Source organism: Panthera tigris, chromosome C2 (assembly GCF_018350195.1).
Source record: "Panthera tigris isolate Pti1 chromosome C2, P.tigris_Pti1_mat1.1, whole genome shotgun sequence".
Lineage (NCBI taxonomy): Eukaryota > Metazoa > Chordata > Mammalia > Carnivora > Felidae > Panthera > Panthera tigris.
In genome coordinates, this window is record NC_056668.1 from 11,695,546 (window position 1) to 11,711,806 (window position 16,261).

The 16,261-nt window shown below is 43.6% G+C and overlaps 1 protein-coding gene across 8 annotated transcripts in view; it reads left to right on the plus strand.

Moving 5' to 3' along the window:
* The first annotated feature begins 2,112 nt into the window (after positions 1-2,112).
* TMEM50B (transmembrane protein 50B) overlaps positions 2,113-16,261 on the plus strand; it is a 34,430-nt gene continuing 20,281 nt past the window's right edge. For 2 of the 8 annotated variants that reach the window (XM_042956269.1, XM_042956267.1), the window contains exon 1: positions 2,113-2,292. The gene's annotated coding sequence lies outside the window, so the exon portion shown is untranslated. Of the gene's footprint in view, positions 2,293-2,380; positions 2,607-2,630; positions 2,882-16,261 lie in introns of those variants that run through there. The other 6 variants (XM_042956265.1, XM_042956266.1, XM_042956268.1 and 3 more) reach the window with 5 other exon arrangements.

Sequence of the window (16,261 nt, forward strand, 5' to 3'; positions counted from 1 at the left end):
GAGATGGTGACCTGAGCTGAAGTTGGACGCTTAACCGACTGAGCCACCAGGTGCCCCAAGAATTTTCTAATAGATATTCTGTAAAAAAGCATTTACAAATTCTCTGGAAATCTTAAAATACTTAATACTTCAAAAAGTGTGAGCATTAAGACTATGAAAAAACTCCTACCTGTCCCCCAATATCCATTCTTCCTCAGTACTGAAACCCCATTTTCCAGTCTTCCTTTGCATTTCACGTAGCTAAGTGACTAAGTTTTTGCCAGCAGGATGAAAGCAGAAATGGTATATGCAGCCTTTGGGAAATGCTTCTAAAGAGAGGGGGTGTTCCCTTCTTTGTCTTCTCTTCTGCTGGTTGGAATGCAAGCATAATGGCTGGAGCTACAGCAACTCTATTAGACCATGAGGTGATACTGGGAATGGAACCATATATCTTCCAAATGCCCATATATTTGAAAGCATAAATACATTTGTGACTCTCCTGCTGGAACAATGAGTCTAGATCTGTCTCATGATGTGTCAGACTAGCACTAGACTAACTCTGGACTTCTTAAACATAAGAGAGAAATACCAATTTTTGTTTAAGCCACTGGTATTTTGTGTTTTCCCATGCTACTTGCAGCCAAAGCTAATCCTAATACGATAATCAAAAAAGAAGCAAGATCTAAAATCTTATTTAAAAAAAGGCAACTCTCATATGTTAATAAATTGTGTTAAGTTATATAACTAGTTTTAGGGTCGCATATATTTCAAAAGTAAATTATTCAACACATATTTATTTTTGAATTTTTTATTAAAAATTTTTTTCAATGTTTATTCATTTTCGAGAGACAGAACACAAGCAGGGGTGGGGCAGAGAGAGAGGGAGACACAGAATCTGAAGCAGGCTCCAGGCTCTGAGCTGTCAGCACAGAACCCCCTTGGGGGACTCCAGCCCACAAACACTGAGATCATGACCTGAACCGAAGTCGGACGCCTAACTGCGCCACCCAGGTGTCCCTCAACAAATATTTATTGAATACTAGACCCTAGTACATGTATCAGAATGATGGATAATGTAACTATAAATGTATTACTTGCAAAGTGACAAATATAAAAGAGAAAAGTAGTGTCTATGAAAATGGGACCTGAGGGATAGTGGGAAAACGCCACAAAGCAGGGATTGTTCCTCTTATATGTGTAAGATCCATAGGAGTCATAATAGAAGGGGATGGCATTCTACCATAAGCTGGGACACAAAACCTTTATTTCATCATACCACAGGTAAAAACGTTTTAAGATTCCCATTGATAATTCCCAGAAATCCAGTGTCTTTTCGTCACACAACTAAACGGCGTTTTGTATTCTGTAGGAGATTTAGATGGGACTTTCAAAAGCTATTGAAGTTATGCTAAAAATTCAAGATGCAATGTCTTTATTTTTATTTATTGACTAAGTAAGCTCTACACCCAAGGTAGGGTTTGAACTCACAACCTGAGGATTAAGAGTCACATGCTCTACTGACAGAGCCAGCCAAGCACCGCAACACGTAGTGTCTTTAAAGGAGACAGTTGGAAGAGACCTGATTACAAGGAAGCCAAGAGTCTGGGCGGATCCCTGGAAAAGCATCAGGACAGAATCAGAAGACTAGCTGTATGGTGCTGGTTACCTCGTGGAACAGTACTAGTTGGTGGCCTTAGACGAGTAACTGCGCTTTTCTAGGCCTCCATTTCTGAGCGTGGGGATTAGAAACGGGCATCCCTACAGACCTTCAGTTCCGTAGAACCCTTTTCTGGAGCACGTGCCCTACTCTGGGCAGCTCGCGCGGCCAACGCCGCTGGGCCTACATGCAAAGAGAGTACCTGCCCTCTGGGTCTTGGGCTCTCCTCGCGCATGACCTCACGGATGCTGCGCTTGAAGTTGGCTAGCAGAAACGCAGCGGTGGGAGCCGGGCCCCAGCCGCCGTCGGGAACACAGCAGGACCAGTGAGGTCTAAGCGGCCGAGAACCCTAAGGCGTGGAGTCAGCCGACAGCTCCGGGGGGTCGTGGAGACCTGGTACCCTCGCCCCGCCCAGTGGCGCCTCTGCCCCGCCCCTCGAGCCCCGCCCCGCCCCCGACCGGCCACTTGCTGCGTGCCGATTGGTCGCTGCGGTGCGCACGGCGCCGCGCCCCGCCGGCGCCCCTAGCCTAGCGCCCGCCGTCTGCTCCCGGCTCCCCGGGACCGAGGTGGAGCCGCGGACGCCGGCCGGGTCCGGGCACAGCCGCCTCTTCCTGTGCGGGAGCGCTTGGGGTCGGCGTAGGGGTCAGGGAAGCCAGGTGAGTGCGGTCGGCCCGTCTCGCGAAGCGCGGGGGGCTCGTGCCCCCCGTCCGCGCGTGAGGAGGCGCCCCCGGCCAACCCGGCCTGCGCGGTGCGGCGGCGCCCAGCCCGGCCTCTCCTGCGCCCGGCGCCGCCCGGTGGAACGGGCCGGAGGAACACCCGGGCAGCCTGCGGACCGGGGGGCCTCCGCCAACCTCTCCGGCCCAGCCCGCCTCCCCTCGGGCCGACCGCGGCGGTGACGCGCGGGGACCCGCACTCGACCGGGGAGGGCCGCACCGCCGCGTTACCTGGCCGTCGATTGCTTGTCGGGGAGGTCTGGAAGATTCCCATCTCGAGCCTCTCGGCTTCCCAGGGCGACGGGCAGGGGAGAGAGGCGGTGGACGGCTCGCTGCGGGAGTCTGGGGGCGACTCGGGTACTTTTGTCGTCCCTCTCGCGTTCTCAGAACCATTGCTGAGAATATGGTCCGTGTTGTGTGGACTTTCCCGACTCTGACCTTAGGAGAGTCAGGTACAGAGGTGGGAAGAGGAAATGTTAGAGGCTCAGCATTCTTTTGAGAATTAATCATAAAGTGTTGAACGACCTTTTAGGTAAGTAGCAGCAGAGAATCGCCACTGTAGCAATGGTAGTTGGCTGGGGAAGACCATTTTGGTTTTTAACCAATTAATTGGGTTCCGAGTTAATCGCTGGAAAGTGCTTAATCTGTAATGTAAATATATGACCTTTTTAAAGCCAAAGCAGTGTTAAGATCGACTGTGCTCGTTCCCTTGCTGCTGTCAGTGCCTTGTGAGCTTGTGCGTGTGTGGGGGCGGGAGTCAAGCCTGCGATTGGAGTAAATGTGTAGTCACCATTATGCCTCTCAAAGACGTTAATTTCTCTTCTCGGAGTGTCCCACCTCTTCCCTCAAACTCTTCATCTATCTGCACCGTAAATCCCCTTTCTTAACAATTCCCAAGGCTCCTACTCCCGGGCTGGTCACACTTTTCCTTTCCATCGTCTTTAGTCTCTTGTCTTCTCGTGTTTCAGATCGGCTTAGGTTTCAAACGTAAAACAAACGTTAAGCCTTCTTAACGGTAATAGTGTTGCAAGACTCTTCATTCTTAAAATAAAAATCGAAAGTTATCTTGAATGTTAATGCTGCAGGAAAAGCAGGTTTAATGAGAGCAGCAGGAGGATGTAGTTTTCCTCTTCCGGAGACACACCCTCCCCTCCCCACCCCACTCCCATCCTCTGTCCACTAGGATTACAGCAGCCTTGACTGGCTGGTCTTTTCTGAGTTCACTTCTGGAGTCCAGGGTAAAGAATCTGTCTGATTAGTTTATCCTTATTTGCTCCTTTTGAAGTGATAATGGTAATATAGGCTGTAGAAAAAAAAATTTTTTAATCTTGGCTCTTTTTAAAAATTTTATTTATTTTTAGAGAGAGAGTGCGCATAGCACAAGTGGGGAAGGGGCAGAGAGAGAATCCCGAGCAGAGCCTGATGCAGGGCTCAAACTCACAAACCATGAGATCCTGACCTGAGCCGGTCAGGAGTCCAATGCTTAATTTATTGAGCCATCCAGGCACCGCCGGCCCTCATTTTTAAAATGCTGCATAGTATGCATTGTTCACATGTACTCTAATATATTTTATTGGTCTTGTACTGATGGACATTTTGGTTGTGTCTAGATTTTAGCCATTAAAAGCCTTCCTGCATGAAAATCCTTCTGCCATTGTAGGATAAGTTGCAGGTAGATAATTGAAACAGATGATTGTACTTCAGTATAATTTTAGTGCCCTTTTCACCAGGAATATTTTTTATAACTTAAAAAGATTTTATAACTTAAAGGCAGTAGCTAAATTTGTTTGATTTAAATGCGTTTCTTAGAACCTGTGTGTCCTTTTATATTTAGAGACCGAATCAAGAAAATTTTGAGGACCAGGTTAAATAATGGTGAATTTTTTAACTTTGTTTCCACTTAGTGGTGTTGACTTTAAGGTTATGTTCACTCATTTGATTGGCTTGGCAGGAATGAATAGAGAAGGCCTTCAGGAAGAGAAAATGTGAACAGACTATTTTATGTACATTCCATCCTATGGTAACCCCTTGAATACCCAATCATAACAATTTCTTGTTCTTTTTTAAAATAAGTTCCTTTTAGGGGCGCTTGGGTGGCTCAGTCGGTTGAGCGTCTGATTTGGCTCAGGTCATGATCTCACGGCTTGTGAGTTTGAGCCCCGCATCGGGCTCTGTGCTGACAGCTGGGAGCCTGGAGCCTGCTTCGGATTCTGTGTCTCCCCTCTCTCTGCCCCTCCCTTGCTCATGCTCTGTCTCTCTCTCTCTCAAAAATAAATAAACATTCCAAAAATAAATAAACATTCCAAAAAAAATTAAAAAATAAATAAAATAAGTTCCTTTTGTTGCAAAATATATCCCAGGTGTACAAAAAGTATGTATACATATGTACATATATATTTGTATATGTATGATATATGTGATTTATATGTATATATATCATATGTGGTATATATGTACATATATTTTTAAAAGAGTATGAACGCTGTGATCATTGTATTTACCATCGGATTAAGAAACAAAACATTTGCCTCCTTCTTCCAGAGGTAGCCTCTGTTCTGATCTGTTAATCTTTCTCTTGCTTTTTAAAATAAACTTTACATACAGGGCGCCTTGGATGGCTTCAGTTGGTTGAGCATCTGACTTCGGCCTAGGTCATGATCTCGCTGTTCTCGAGTTCGAGCCCCATATCAGGCTCTGTGCTGACAGCTCACAGCCTGGAGCCTGTTTCAGATTCTGTGTCTCCCTCTCTGTCTCTGCCCTTCCCCCACTCACGCTCTCTCTCTCTCTCTCTCTCTCTCTCTCTCAAAAATTAAAAAAAACATTAAAAATTTTTAAAAATAAGCTTTGCATATATATACACACAAATATACACATAGACATAAATGCACACACACAGTGGACATATACACAGATACCCATCCTAAACAATATTTTTGATTTTTTTTTTTTTTTAAATTTTTTTTTTCAACGTTTTTTATTTATTTTTGGGACAGAGAGAGACAGAGCATGAACGGGGGAGGGGCAGAGAGAGAGGGAGACACAGAATCGGAAACAGGCTCCAGGCTCCGAGCCATCAGCCCAGAGCCTGACGCGGGGCTCGAACTCACGGACCGCGAGATCGTGACCTGGCTGAAGTCGGACGCTTAACCGACTGCGCCACCCAGGCGCCCCAATATTTTTGATTTTGATTGAGTAGTGTTACAACAAAATTCTCATGCAAATAGTGAGCATGTTTCAAAGTTTTATTTAACTGTTATAGAGAGTGCCACAAAGAGCTGGTTTTGAGAGGATTTAAAGAATATATGTAGTCCACAGGGAAAAGAATGTCTGAACAAAATTGCCAAGTTAGATATAATTGGTTAATGTTCTACACAGCAACGAAATCATAATGCCTTTGGGATTACTCTTTCCTACAAGGTTCTAAAAATCATAACCCCTTATTAATTCTCCAGTTCAACCTTATAGGACTATAAACCGTGTCTTTATTAACAATGAATTTTTCATTAAGTAAACTATGATAACGAAGTTCTTTTCCCCTGAGTGTAGATGAATTCCAAACAGACTTATTAGAAAATACTAGAGCTTTCTAAATTTGAGATTAAAATTTTGTTTTACAATTGTAAGTACAAACCTGAGTGTGTAAGGAAAGGACGATATTGTCATTATTATAGATGGAGTTTTCCAGGAAGAGATGAGCAGAAGAGAATGACTTCAGCTTCCCTGACCGTTTATAGGGGGACTTTCGGTGGAAGTTAATGAGTAGTGTCATGAGTGAGTCCTAGGAAATGGACCACACAGTAGGGCATCTGGAAGGCTCTAGTGTGGGCCTCATACAAGGCACACCTTGTTTTATTGCGCTTTGCAGATACTGTCTTTTTTTTTGTTTTTTTGTTTTTTTTAAACAAAGTGCAGGTTTGTGGCAACCCTGTGTGGAGCAAGCCTATCAGCACCATTTTTCCAACGGCATTTGTTCACTTCATGCCTCTGTGTCACATTTTGGTAATTCTTGCAATATTTCAAACTTTTTTGTTATTATATGTGTCATGGTGATCTGTGATTAGTGATTGCAGCTTGCTGAATGCTCAGAAGATGGTTAACATCTTTAGCAATGAAGTCTTTTCAAATTAAAGTATGCACCTTGTTTTTTTAGACATAATGCCATCGCACACTCAGTAGGCTACGGTATAGTGTAAACGTAACTTTCATATGCACTTGGGAAACAATAATTCATTGGACTCATTTTATTGGGATATTCACTTCATTGCCACAGTCTGTACGGAATGTATAATATCTCCGGGGTCTGAAAGGACAGCAGAAGCGCAGGCAGAGGGCATGGGCTGCTCTGTATTTTCTGCTGTTCAGCTCACTGTGGCTTGCCCAGAGTTAACAGCGTGGCTCAAAGCAGAATCTTTCTGCCCCGGGGCATGAATGGCCTCTGCTGGTGCAGCTGCGGGGCTTTGAAGGCGAGCAGGAACTGTGTCACCGTATGGTCAAGATCAAACCAAGCCCAGCTGGGTACAGATAGGAATCTGGGCCAGGTTTCAGGGCGTTCAGTCCTCAGGTTAAACAGCTGGTGTGGCACCGGGGACATGTCTGTCTCACTACTTCAGTCTGGCCCGCTTATCCTCCTTGTCTGGGGCACAGCTGGAACCTCTTTAGGTCTCCTGGGTTGGATCTTTCCTGTATCCTGGATTCTCTCTTTTAAAAGTTATTTTTGGGGCACCTGGGTGGCTCAGTAGGTTAAGTGTCTGACTTTTTTTTTTTTAATCATCTGACTTCTTTAAAAAAATTTTTTTAACGTTTATTTATTTTTGAGAGACAGAGAGAGATAGAGCATGAGCAGGGGAGTAGCAGAGAGAGAAGGAGACACAGAATCTGAAGCAGGCTCCAGGCTCTGAACCGTAAGCACAGAGCCCTATGTGGGGCTTGAACTCACAGACCACAAGATCATGACCCGAACTGAAGTCAGACGCTTAACCTACTGAGCCACCCAGGCACCCCATCATCTGACTTGATTTTGGCTCAGGTCATGATCTCATGGTTCATGAGATCGAGCCCTACATGGGGCTACGTGCTGACAGTGTGGAGCCTGCTTGGGATTCTCTCTCACCCTCTCACTGCCCCTCCCCTGCTCTCTCTCTCTTTCAAAATAAATAAACGTTAAAAAAAATATTTTTATTATTGAAGTATAGTTGACATACAAGTTACATTAGTTTCAGGGGCACAACCTAGTGGTTTAACAATTCTGTACATAGTGCTCACCACGATAAGTGTAGTTACCATCTGTCACCGGACAAACTTATAATCTTATCAACTCTATCCCTTATGCTATACTTTTCATCTCCTGACTTGCTTTATAACTGGAAGTTTGTGTCCTTTTTCTTTTATTGATTCACTCTCTCTAATGGTGCTCAAACTCCAGTAGCTTCTTGACAAGAAGAGTTACGTTTTTTGGAGACCTTCCCTGTCTGAATATGTTTTGATTCTATCCTCATACTTGACTGATACATTGTCAGGTAATAGAATTTCAACTGAAAATAATTTTCCTTTAGAATTTTGAAGTTCCCTCTGCTTCCGCTATTGCTGTTGAGAATTCCAAGCATTATGATTCATGATAATTAGTATTTGACCTGCTTTTTTTTTTCTGTCTCCAAACTTACAGAATCTCCATATTGACCACATTGTTTTGAAATTTAAAGTGATGTATCTTTTTAAAAAATTTTTTTAAATGTTTATTTTTGAGAGTCAGAGCATGAGTGGTGGAGGAGCAGAGAGAGAGGGAGACACAGAATCTGAAACACGTGGGGCTTGAACTCACAAACCGCGAAATCATGACCTAAGCCAGATTGGACGCTCAACCGACTGAGCCACCCAGGCACTCCTAAAATGATATATATTAGTGTGGGTCTGTTTGCATCCATCAAGTTGAGTATTTGATGGACCCTTTAAATCTGGATATACAGTAACTTCTGGGGAAATTCTCATGAAATATTTTGTTATTTTCTCCCTTCTATTTGCTTTGTAGTCTTTCTTCTGAAATACCCGTTATATGGATGTGAACATTGTAAAGGTCTTCTAATTTTCTTATCTGCTTTCCATCAGCTACTTATTACTCTCTGCCCAGTTTATGTACCAGAAACCATAGCCTCGGGAGGTTTAAAGCTCAACAGTGCTGGCACATAGCAACTAATCCTTAGATTTTCTTAACACTGATTTCCCAACCTTTCTATTTGGATTTAAAAAAAAAATGTTTTCCAGGGGCGCCTGGGTGACTCAGTCAGTTGAGCGGCTGACTTTGGCTCAGGTCATGACTTCATGGTTTGTGAGTTCGAGCCTCGCATAGGGCTAGGGCTGTCAGCACAGAGCTCACTTTGGATTTTCTGTGCCCCTCCCCCCACTGCCCCATCCCCGCTTGTGCTCTTTCTCTCTCTCAAAAATAAATGAAAAATATTAAATTTTTTTTCCATGATCATGTTTTTTATTTCCAAAGGCTATTTTTTAGTCTCTGACTATCTCTCATGATAGCATCCTATTCTTATTTGATAGATGCAATATGTTCTCTCATCTCTGAGGTTATGATGATCTTGTTTTAACTTTTCTTTCTCCGCATAGTTCTGCGGCTTCCCATTTGGAAGGAAGAGATCTGGCTGCCAGTCTCCTGAGCCAGAGCAGAGGAACAGTAGTCCCTCCTGTCCAGTTTTTGGTACTTCGTCCTGCCGGTCATCCCCAGATCCAGCACACAAGCAATGGGGCGGAAACACCTTAGGCTTCTGCCAGGATATGGAAGAAGCATTTGGCACCATCAAGAAAGAAAGGACAGGCTCTGGGGACCTGACTTTCTAACTGCTTCCCCCATGTCTTTCCTGGGTTGCTTCTCAGCTTTCCCCGCCGCTGGCTTGGGAACCCCGCTCTCTGGGGCGTGCTGTCAGTTACCATTGTCCGGCAGCTTGCCAGATTTGAGGATTTCATTGCTGTTTCATTGCTGTTGCTTCTTTTCTCTTCCTTTCTCCTTATCATTAGGAGTTTATGACTTTTTAAAAACTCCCTTTGTTGTAGTTTTAGTGGAGCTCAGGAGTGAGCAAAATGGAGATGCGTGTGTACAGGCGGCTGTCTCCGCCAGAAGGAGGAACAGTTTCTCTGGACCCAAGAGTCATAGCGGTATTGCCAGGAACAGTGTTTGCTACAAAGTAATTGAATGTATGTGAACCCTCTTTTTGGTAAGGAGTTGTTGAAGGTATGTATGAAGTAATCACAGTTGCTGTGATTAATTCTCACTTTCTAGGGATGTGCTGTCATCACCCCAGTTTACATACCAGAAAACCACAGCGTAGGGAGGTTTATAAGGAGGTTTAAAGCTCAAACAGCACTGGTACATAGCAACTATTCCCTAAAGAGTAGAATGGATACATAACCTGGCCAAGTAGGCACAGCTGGGAAGAGGCTGGACATGGGATTGGGCTCAAGCCAGTGTTCACTCCAAAGCCTGTACTTTTTTTTTTTTTTTTTTAATAACTAGTTAATTAATTTGAAGTAAGCCCTATACCCATTGTGGGGCTTGGACTCACAACCCCAAGATCAAGAGTTGCATGCTCTACCGACTGAATCACCCTGCGGTCCTCAAAGCCTGTACAGTTTGCTGCTTCTGTATGGTTAATGCTGGAAGATAGTAATTCCTTTGAACCTTTTTTTTTTTTTTTTTTTTTAATGTTTATTTTTGAAGGAGAGAGAGACACAGTGTGTGTGTGGGGCGGGCGGGGCCGAGAGAGAGGGAGACACAGAATCCCAAGCAGGCTCCAGGCTCTGAGCTGTCAGCACAGAACCCAATTAGGGGCTCAGACTCACAAACCACAAGATCATGACCTGAGTCGAAGTTGGACGCTTAACCAACTGAGCCACCCAGGCGCCCCGGGTGTGTGTGTGTGTGTGTATGTGTGTGTGTGTGTAATATTATAGATATATATTAAACTCATATATCTATTATAGATATATATATTTCTATATCATATGTAGTATATATGATCATAGATTATATATTGTATATCTAATATACACATCTGTGTTAGACATGTAAAATATTTGAATATATTTGTGTCTATAAATAAATCTAAACATTAATATATATATATTATATATATATATGTAAGATTTAGGGGCTTGCCTAACAGTAGGTATTCAACAAGTATTGGCTTCCTTCTCCCTTCCTTTTCTTTGTGGCTGGAGGTACAGTGTCAAGATGGCAGGAGATAAGAAAGCTGTGTTAGGGAGAAGTTGCAAGTACCCTGTACCTTTTGGAATTTATCTCACCAGCTATTAGAATGAATGGTATGATCCAATCTGGGTTTTAGAAAATTCTGGCAGAATATGGACTTGGGGAGGAAGGAGGAGGATTTTAAGAAATAACATGTTTGACAATATTGTCACAGCAGAACTGATTTTCCTCACCCAAATGATGTTTTTTATGACCATCAGTTTAGATAAACCTAGGTATAAAGTTGCTTCTGTTTCTTTTTGTGACGGGACAATGAGACATGTATGCACTTCACATTCTGAAAGCTGTAATAGTTAGAGTCAGTCTTTCAACAAGTGTTTGCCTAGTGTATTTCAGGCACTGTGCTAGGCCCTGGGAATGCTACAGCGAGCCAAAGTAGACTTAGATTGTCCTTCATGGAGCTGGCTCTCTACAGGGGGAGGTAAATATTAATCAAATAATGAGATTAATAGTGCAGGACTAGGGGGATTATTAGATCTGGTCGCGGAGTTAGGAAGTCTTGAAAATCAGTATCATATGAACTGGTCTGTCTTTCCACTCTTACCCCTTACAGTCTGTTCTCCCACAACAGCCTAAGGGATCCTTTTTAAATCTAAGTCACTCTGCTCAGCACTCTAATGGCTGTCTATTTCGGTCAGTAGGAACCAGAGTTCTCACAGTGGCCTATGAGGCTTTGTAATCATCCTTCCTTGCCTCTCTGCTACCTCTCTGATCTTGTTTTCTCCTCCTCTCTCCTCTCACTCACTCTGCCTCAGCCACACTGGCCCTGCGGTGCTACTTGAATACCCAGACGCTGTCTTAGGGCCTTTGCCCCTGCTGCTGTTCTCTCTGATAGACATCCACAGGGCTGACTCTCTCTCTCTCTTCGTCTTTGCTCAGCTGGTGCCTTCTCAGCGGAGTCTGCCTTGACCACCAGTTTGACATTTCTGCCGGCCCCATGATCGCCTGCACTCCCGATGCTCCTTACTCTGCTCGTTTATTCCCCCCACGGCACTTACTGCTTTCTAGCATCGTATATAATTTACTTTAAAAATTATGTTTGGGGGCACCTGGGTGGCAAAGTCGGTTGAGCGTCTGACCTGATTTTGGCTCATGTCATGATCTCACGATCTGTGAGACTGAGTCCCGTGTGGGGTTTTGCATTGACAGCATAGAGCGTGCTTGGGATTCTCTCTCTCTCTCTCTCTCTCTCTCTCTCTCTGTCTCTCTGTCTCTCTGTCTCTCTGTCTCTCTCTCTGTCTCTTCCCCTCCCCTCCCCTGCTCACACTCTTTCTCACTCTCAAAATAAATAAATACACTTAAAAAAATGATGTTTATTGTTTTCCACTCACATACTAGGCTCCACATAGCTAGTGCTTTTTATTTGTTCTTTGATGTATATTAACTGTCCGGTTCCTGGTATGTAGTAGGCACTGTAAATAAACATTGAACGAGGAAGTGAAAGCTGATATTTGAGCGAAAAAGTGCTAACTAAGCTGACGTCTGTGGTGCGAGTAGGAGTTAACTAGGTGAGCTGGGAACGGAGAGGTATCAGACAGAGGGTGTGTGGGTTTTTGGTGGGGTGATTTAGCAAGTATGGGATACCAAAAGAGAAGCCAGGATGCCTGGAAAGAGTCAGGAGAAGTGTGAGAGGAAGCTGGGGCCAGTAAGGCCTGGGCTGTACTATAGAGTTTTGTCTTTATCTTACAATACGCTGGAGGGAAATTAAAAGTCTTCAGCAGGAGGGAAATACGAGAGTTGTGCCTTTTTAAAAACAGTCCTTGCAGCTGCAGTATGGAGGACATATTGATGGGGGCAGGAGTGGATGTGGCTAGGTGAGTTGGGAGGCCACCGTAGTGGAACAGGTGAGGGGGGAGTACTTGGGTCATGCGGTGCTGGAGGCGGACTGAAGTAAGGAGGCTTAGTCGGGTGGTGGATTGGATGTCAGAGGGAAGAAGGAAGCAGCAGGGATGACCCCTGGGTTTCTGGCTTGTAAAACTGGATGGATGGTCCATTCATTCATTGCAGGGAATCCTGGAAGGGGATCAGGTTTGGAGGAGGAGATCATGAATTTGGGTCCTGACCTGTTGATTTTGAGGTGATTTTGAGACAGCCAGGAGATGTCATGCGGGTAATTGGATATTTCAGGCTGTGAATCAACGGCATTGAGCAGTACTGGAGGGGAGGATTCACCAAATAACTCACATTTTGAATAATTAAAAGTTAACAAGGATATTACTGGGGGAGATTATTATATAGTTATGAAATTAAAGTCTCTTCAGAAGTCAATGCTCCCCATCCTTTACTTTGATTTTAGATTTAAGTCTTTTACCAAAATTGGTGGTGCTGGCTAAATTTTATTCTTGTTACATGTGATTTACAAGTCAGAAGGCAAAGAAGCCTTCCCTGATGTACAGTATGTAAAATGTCTTTTCCAGAAGTGCTTAGATCTCTGAATAATTCATGCTCTTGGATTTTAAGGCCTATAAAATATTCACACCGTGAGTGCCTAGAAACCAGGTTTATAGCAACCCAAGAAGAAAAGCTATTCTTTAGACTCCTTTGGCAAGGTTGGAATCAGGAGCAATCACCATCATCATTGCAGACCTCATTGGACCGCTTTCTTCTGTTTCCAGATGATCACATTGTTCCTCTAAATTGCGTCCGTTTCTCTTCTATCTTGTTCTTGCTTTCTTCACTACAGGCAGCGGAACAATAACTTTCTCTTTATGAGATCTGAAATGACAGAAATACTGTGAAAGTCTCTGATGATGCGCAGCAGTCCAGCATGATGGTCTTGTAAGCAGATTTGGGGGCCAGATCTAAACTTCAGTGGAGATCCTGGCTTGCCTCCTGGCTAGCTGCGTGACCTCGGGCAAGTTAACCAATTCTCTAAACCTTTTCACTAGTGTGAGGTAATAATCGCAACTGCCTTAGAGCGTTTGTGAGGATTGAAGAGAATAATCCATGAATAGGGTTCTTCTGAGCCTGGAATGGAGTGGTCTGTAAAGAGCATTGCACCTATACACATCCTGTAACTAACAGCCAGTAGTCCTGATCAGGGTGGGGAAGACACACTTCATGTTTGTTTCATTCGACTCAGCTTGTTTTGCTCTGGCTGTGTAGACTTAATTAGCACCTTGAATGACATGTGTATTTTGTTAATCTCCTGATTTTTTGGCAATAGATTTTTTAATGATACAAATTATAATTTAATTTAACAAAATGTTAATTGGTTTCTCTGCTGGTTTGTAAATCCCCTGATGATGAGGGCCAAGTTTTATTCATCTTTATTTTCCCCACCGTGCCTTGCTTGTAGGAGGTGTTCTGTAAATATTCAGTACATGCTCTGGAGGAGTTTTGTGCCGATTAAATGCCATCGTATCCGTAGGTCTGCTGTAGTGCGTGCACACAGTAGTTCGGGAACAAAAGGACATGAGTCAGAGATGAACGTTGAATCAGTCCTCAGTCCTCCTCCACATCTTCTCCCTGAGATACCTTAACTGCCCCGTGACTTCAGTTGCCACTTAATTACTGTGAGCCTCTAATCCGTACATCTGTCTTAAACCACTCTTTCAGTTTCTGTACATCTGTCTATGTGATCTCCACCCGAATGTCCTTTAGTCCTATCAAATACATTATGCTCAGATTCCTCTCTCCCTTTCTCCCTTTCGTGCTTTGGCCAGTGGTGTCTCACCATCCGTCGGGCCCCCAGCCACAATCTTAGCTTCTCCTTGCCTATTGATGATGCCACTTTAGTAGTCCTCAAATAAAAACCCTTCTTTAGCCTGCACCAGTATGGCTTCGGTATGCATCCTTCTTCTCTCCCTGTCTAGAGGGAGGGCCACCTTCTTTTCACATTTCTCTTCAGTCTCTCTCGTCCACACTGTTGCTGCCAGCATTTTCTTTCTAAATCACAGAGATGATCTTGTCATTTCCCTGTTTACAAGCTCATAATTTTGCACATTTTATTCCTTCTTTTTCATCTGCCAAACTTTTATTCATGCTTCAAAACCCAGTTAAGTTTGCTCTCTATCTGTCGAACTTTCCTCAGCTCTTCCTGGCAAGTGCTGTCCTGTAATACTTTGTTTCATATTTCTCTTATGGCACTTCTGCATGATAGCTCATAGTGTATGTCTATTGCAGGACCTATTGTAATGCAGTTGTTTGTTCTGACACTGTTCCTAACTAGACTGTTTTCCGTATCGATTGCCTTAATCATTTTTATACATTCAGTACCTAATGCTAGCGGAGAAATGGAAGAACAAATAGGTGGTAGTGGGAAAATTTGGTTAGTGGAAAAATTTCTGAATTAGATGTTATTTGGGACTTTGATGCATATGGAAATTTCTCAGACCATGTCTGTATGTTGAAGTGTCTAGTTGTGTTCTCCTCCTCCTTCTGCAGGTGTCCTTGGGTTTCCTAAGCTGAGTTTTTGGAAATGAAATTTTGACAGTTGAATCACTTAAAATGCCCTCTGACAAGGACTTGTATTTCCTTTTATAAAGACTTACCACTCTTAGTATTAGGAATAATTGCTGTCTAATGTATTGCAAGACTTATGGGTCAGACCAGTAATCCATTAGTTCAGTTCACTAATCTTGTTGTTTTTTTTTTTTTGTTGTTGTTGTTGTTTTAGTTTTATTTATTTATTTTTGAGAGAGAGAGGGAGAGCGAGTGTGAGCAGGGAAGGGGCAGAGAAAGAGGGAGAGAGAATTCCACACGGGCTTTGTGCTAGCCTGACACTGGGGCTTGAACTCACAAAGAGTGAGATGCTTAACAAACTGAGCCACTCAGGCGCCCCAGATCTTTTCTTTTTGTTTACTTGGTACTGGGGTCAGTTTTGTGGGAGAACATACCAATAATTTCCTTGACCTCAAAAGTCTTAAGTGTATTAAAAACAGTTACAGACATAATACATTGTATAAGAGGTTTCTCAACAGGCAAGAAGAATCAGCACTTCATTGTGTTAATTATAATAACTTTTTAATGTTTTGTTTATTTTTGAGAAAGAGAGACAGAGTACGAGCGGGGGAAGGGCAGAGAGAGAGGCAGACACAGAATCCGAAGCAGGCTCCAGGCTCTGAGCTGTCAGCACAGCTCGAACCCACGAACCACGAGATCATGACATGAGCCAAAGTTGGATGCCTAACCAACTGAGCCACCCAGGCACCCCTAATTATAATAACTTGTTAATGTTTATTTATTTTTGAGAGAGAGAGACTCTCTTCCCATTTGAGAGTGTTCATTCTTAATATACTAGTCCTTTCCCCTCACTTTCCTACACGTTTCCCAGAGTGACTGGGCTCTTGGTGCCTCAGCTCCTTTTCTCCTCAAAGTCCTTCTTTTGGTTTCCTGTTATGACTCAGTGAAACCCAAATCCAGGGAGACCGTTAATCTGCAGTGTGATCTGGCCCTTATCTGTCACTCTTCAAACTCATTCCAAGCCACCTTGCCCCACTAACTTTACTGTGTCCTGATTCTCTTTGGTACCAGCTAATTCTTCCTTGCTGGCCCCACAGAGACGTAGGGACTTTTGTATATAATTTTCCCTCTCCCTGCTCTATCCCTTTTGTTTCTCCTTAATCTAAGTAACTTTACTCAGCTTTTAAATTTTCATATGTTTTAAGATCTTAGCAAGGATTACCTCTTCATAGAGACTTT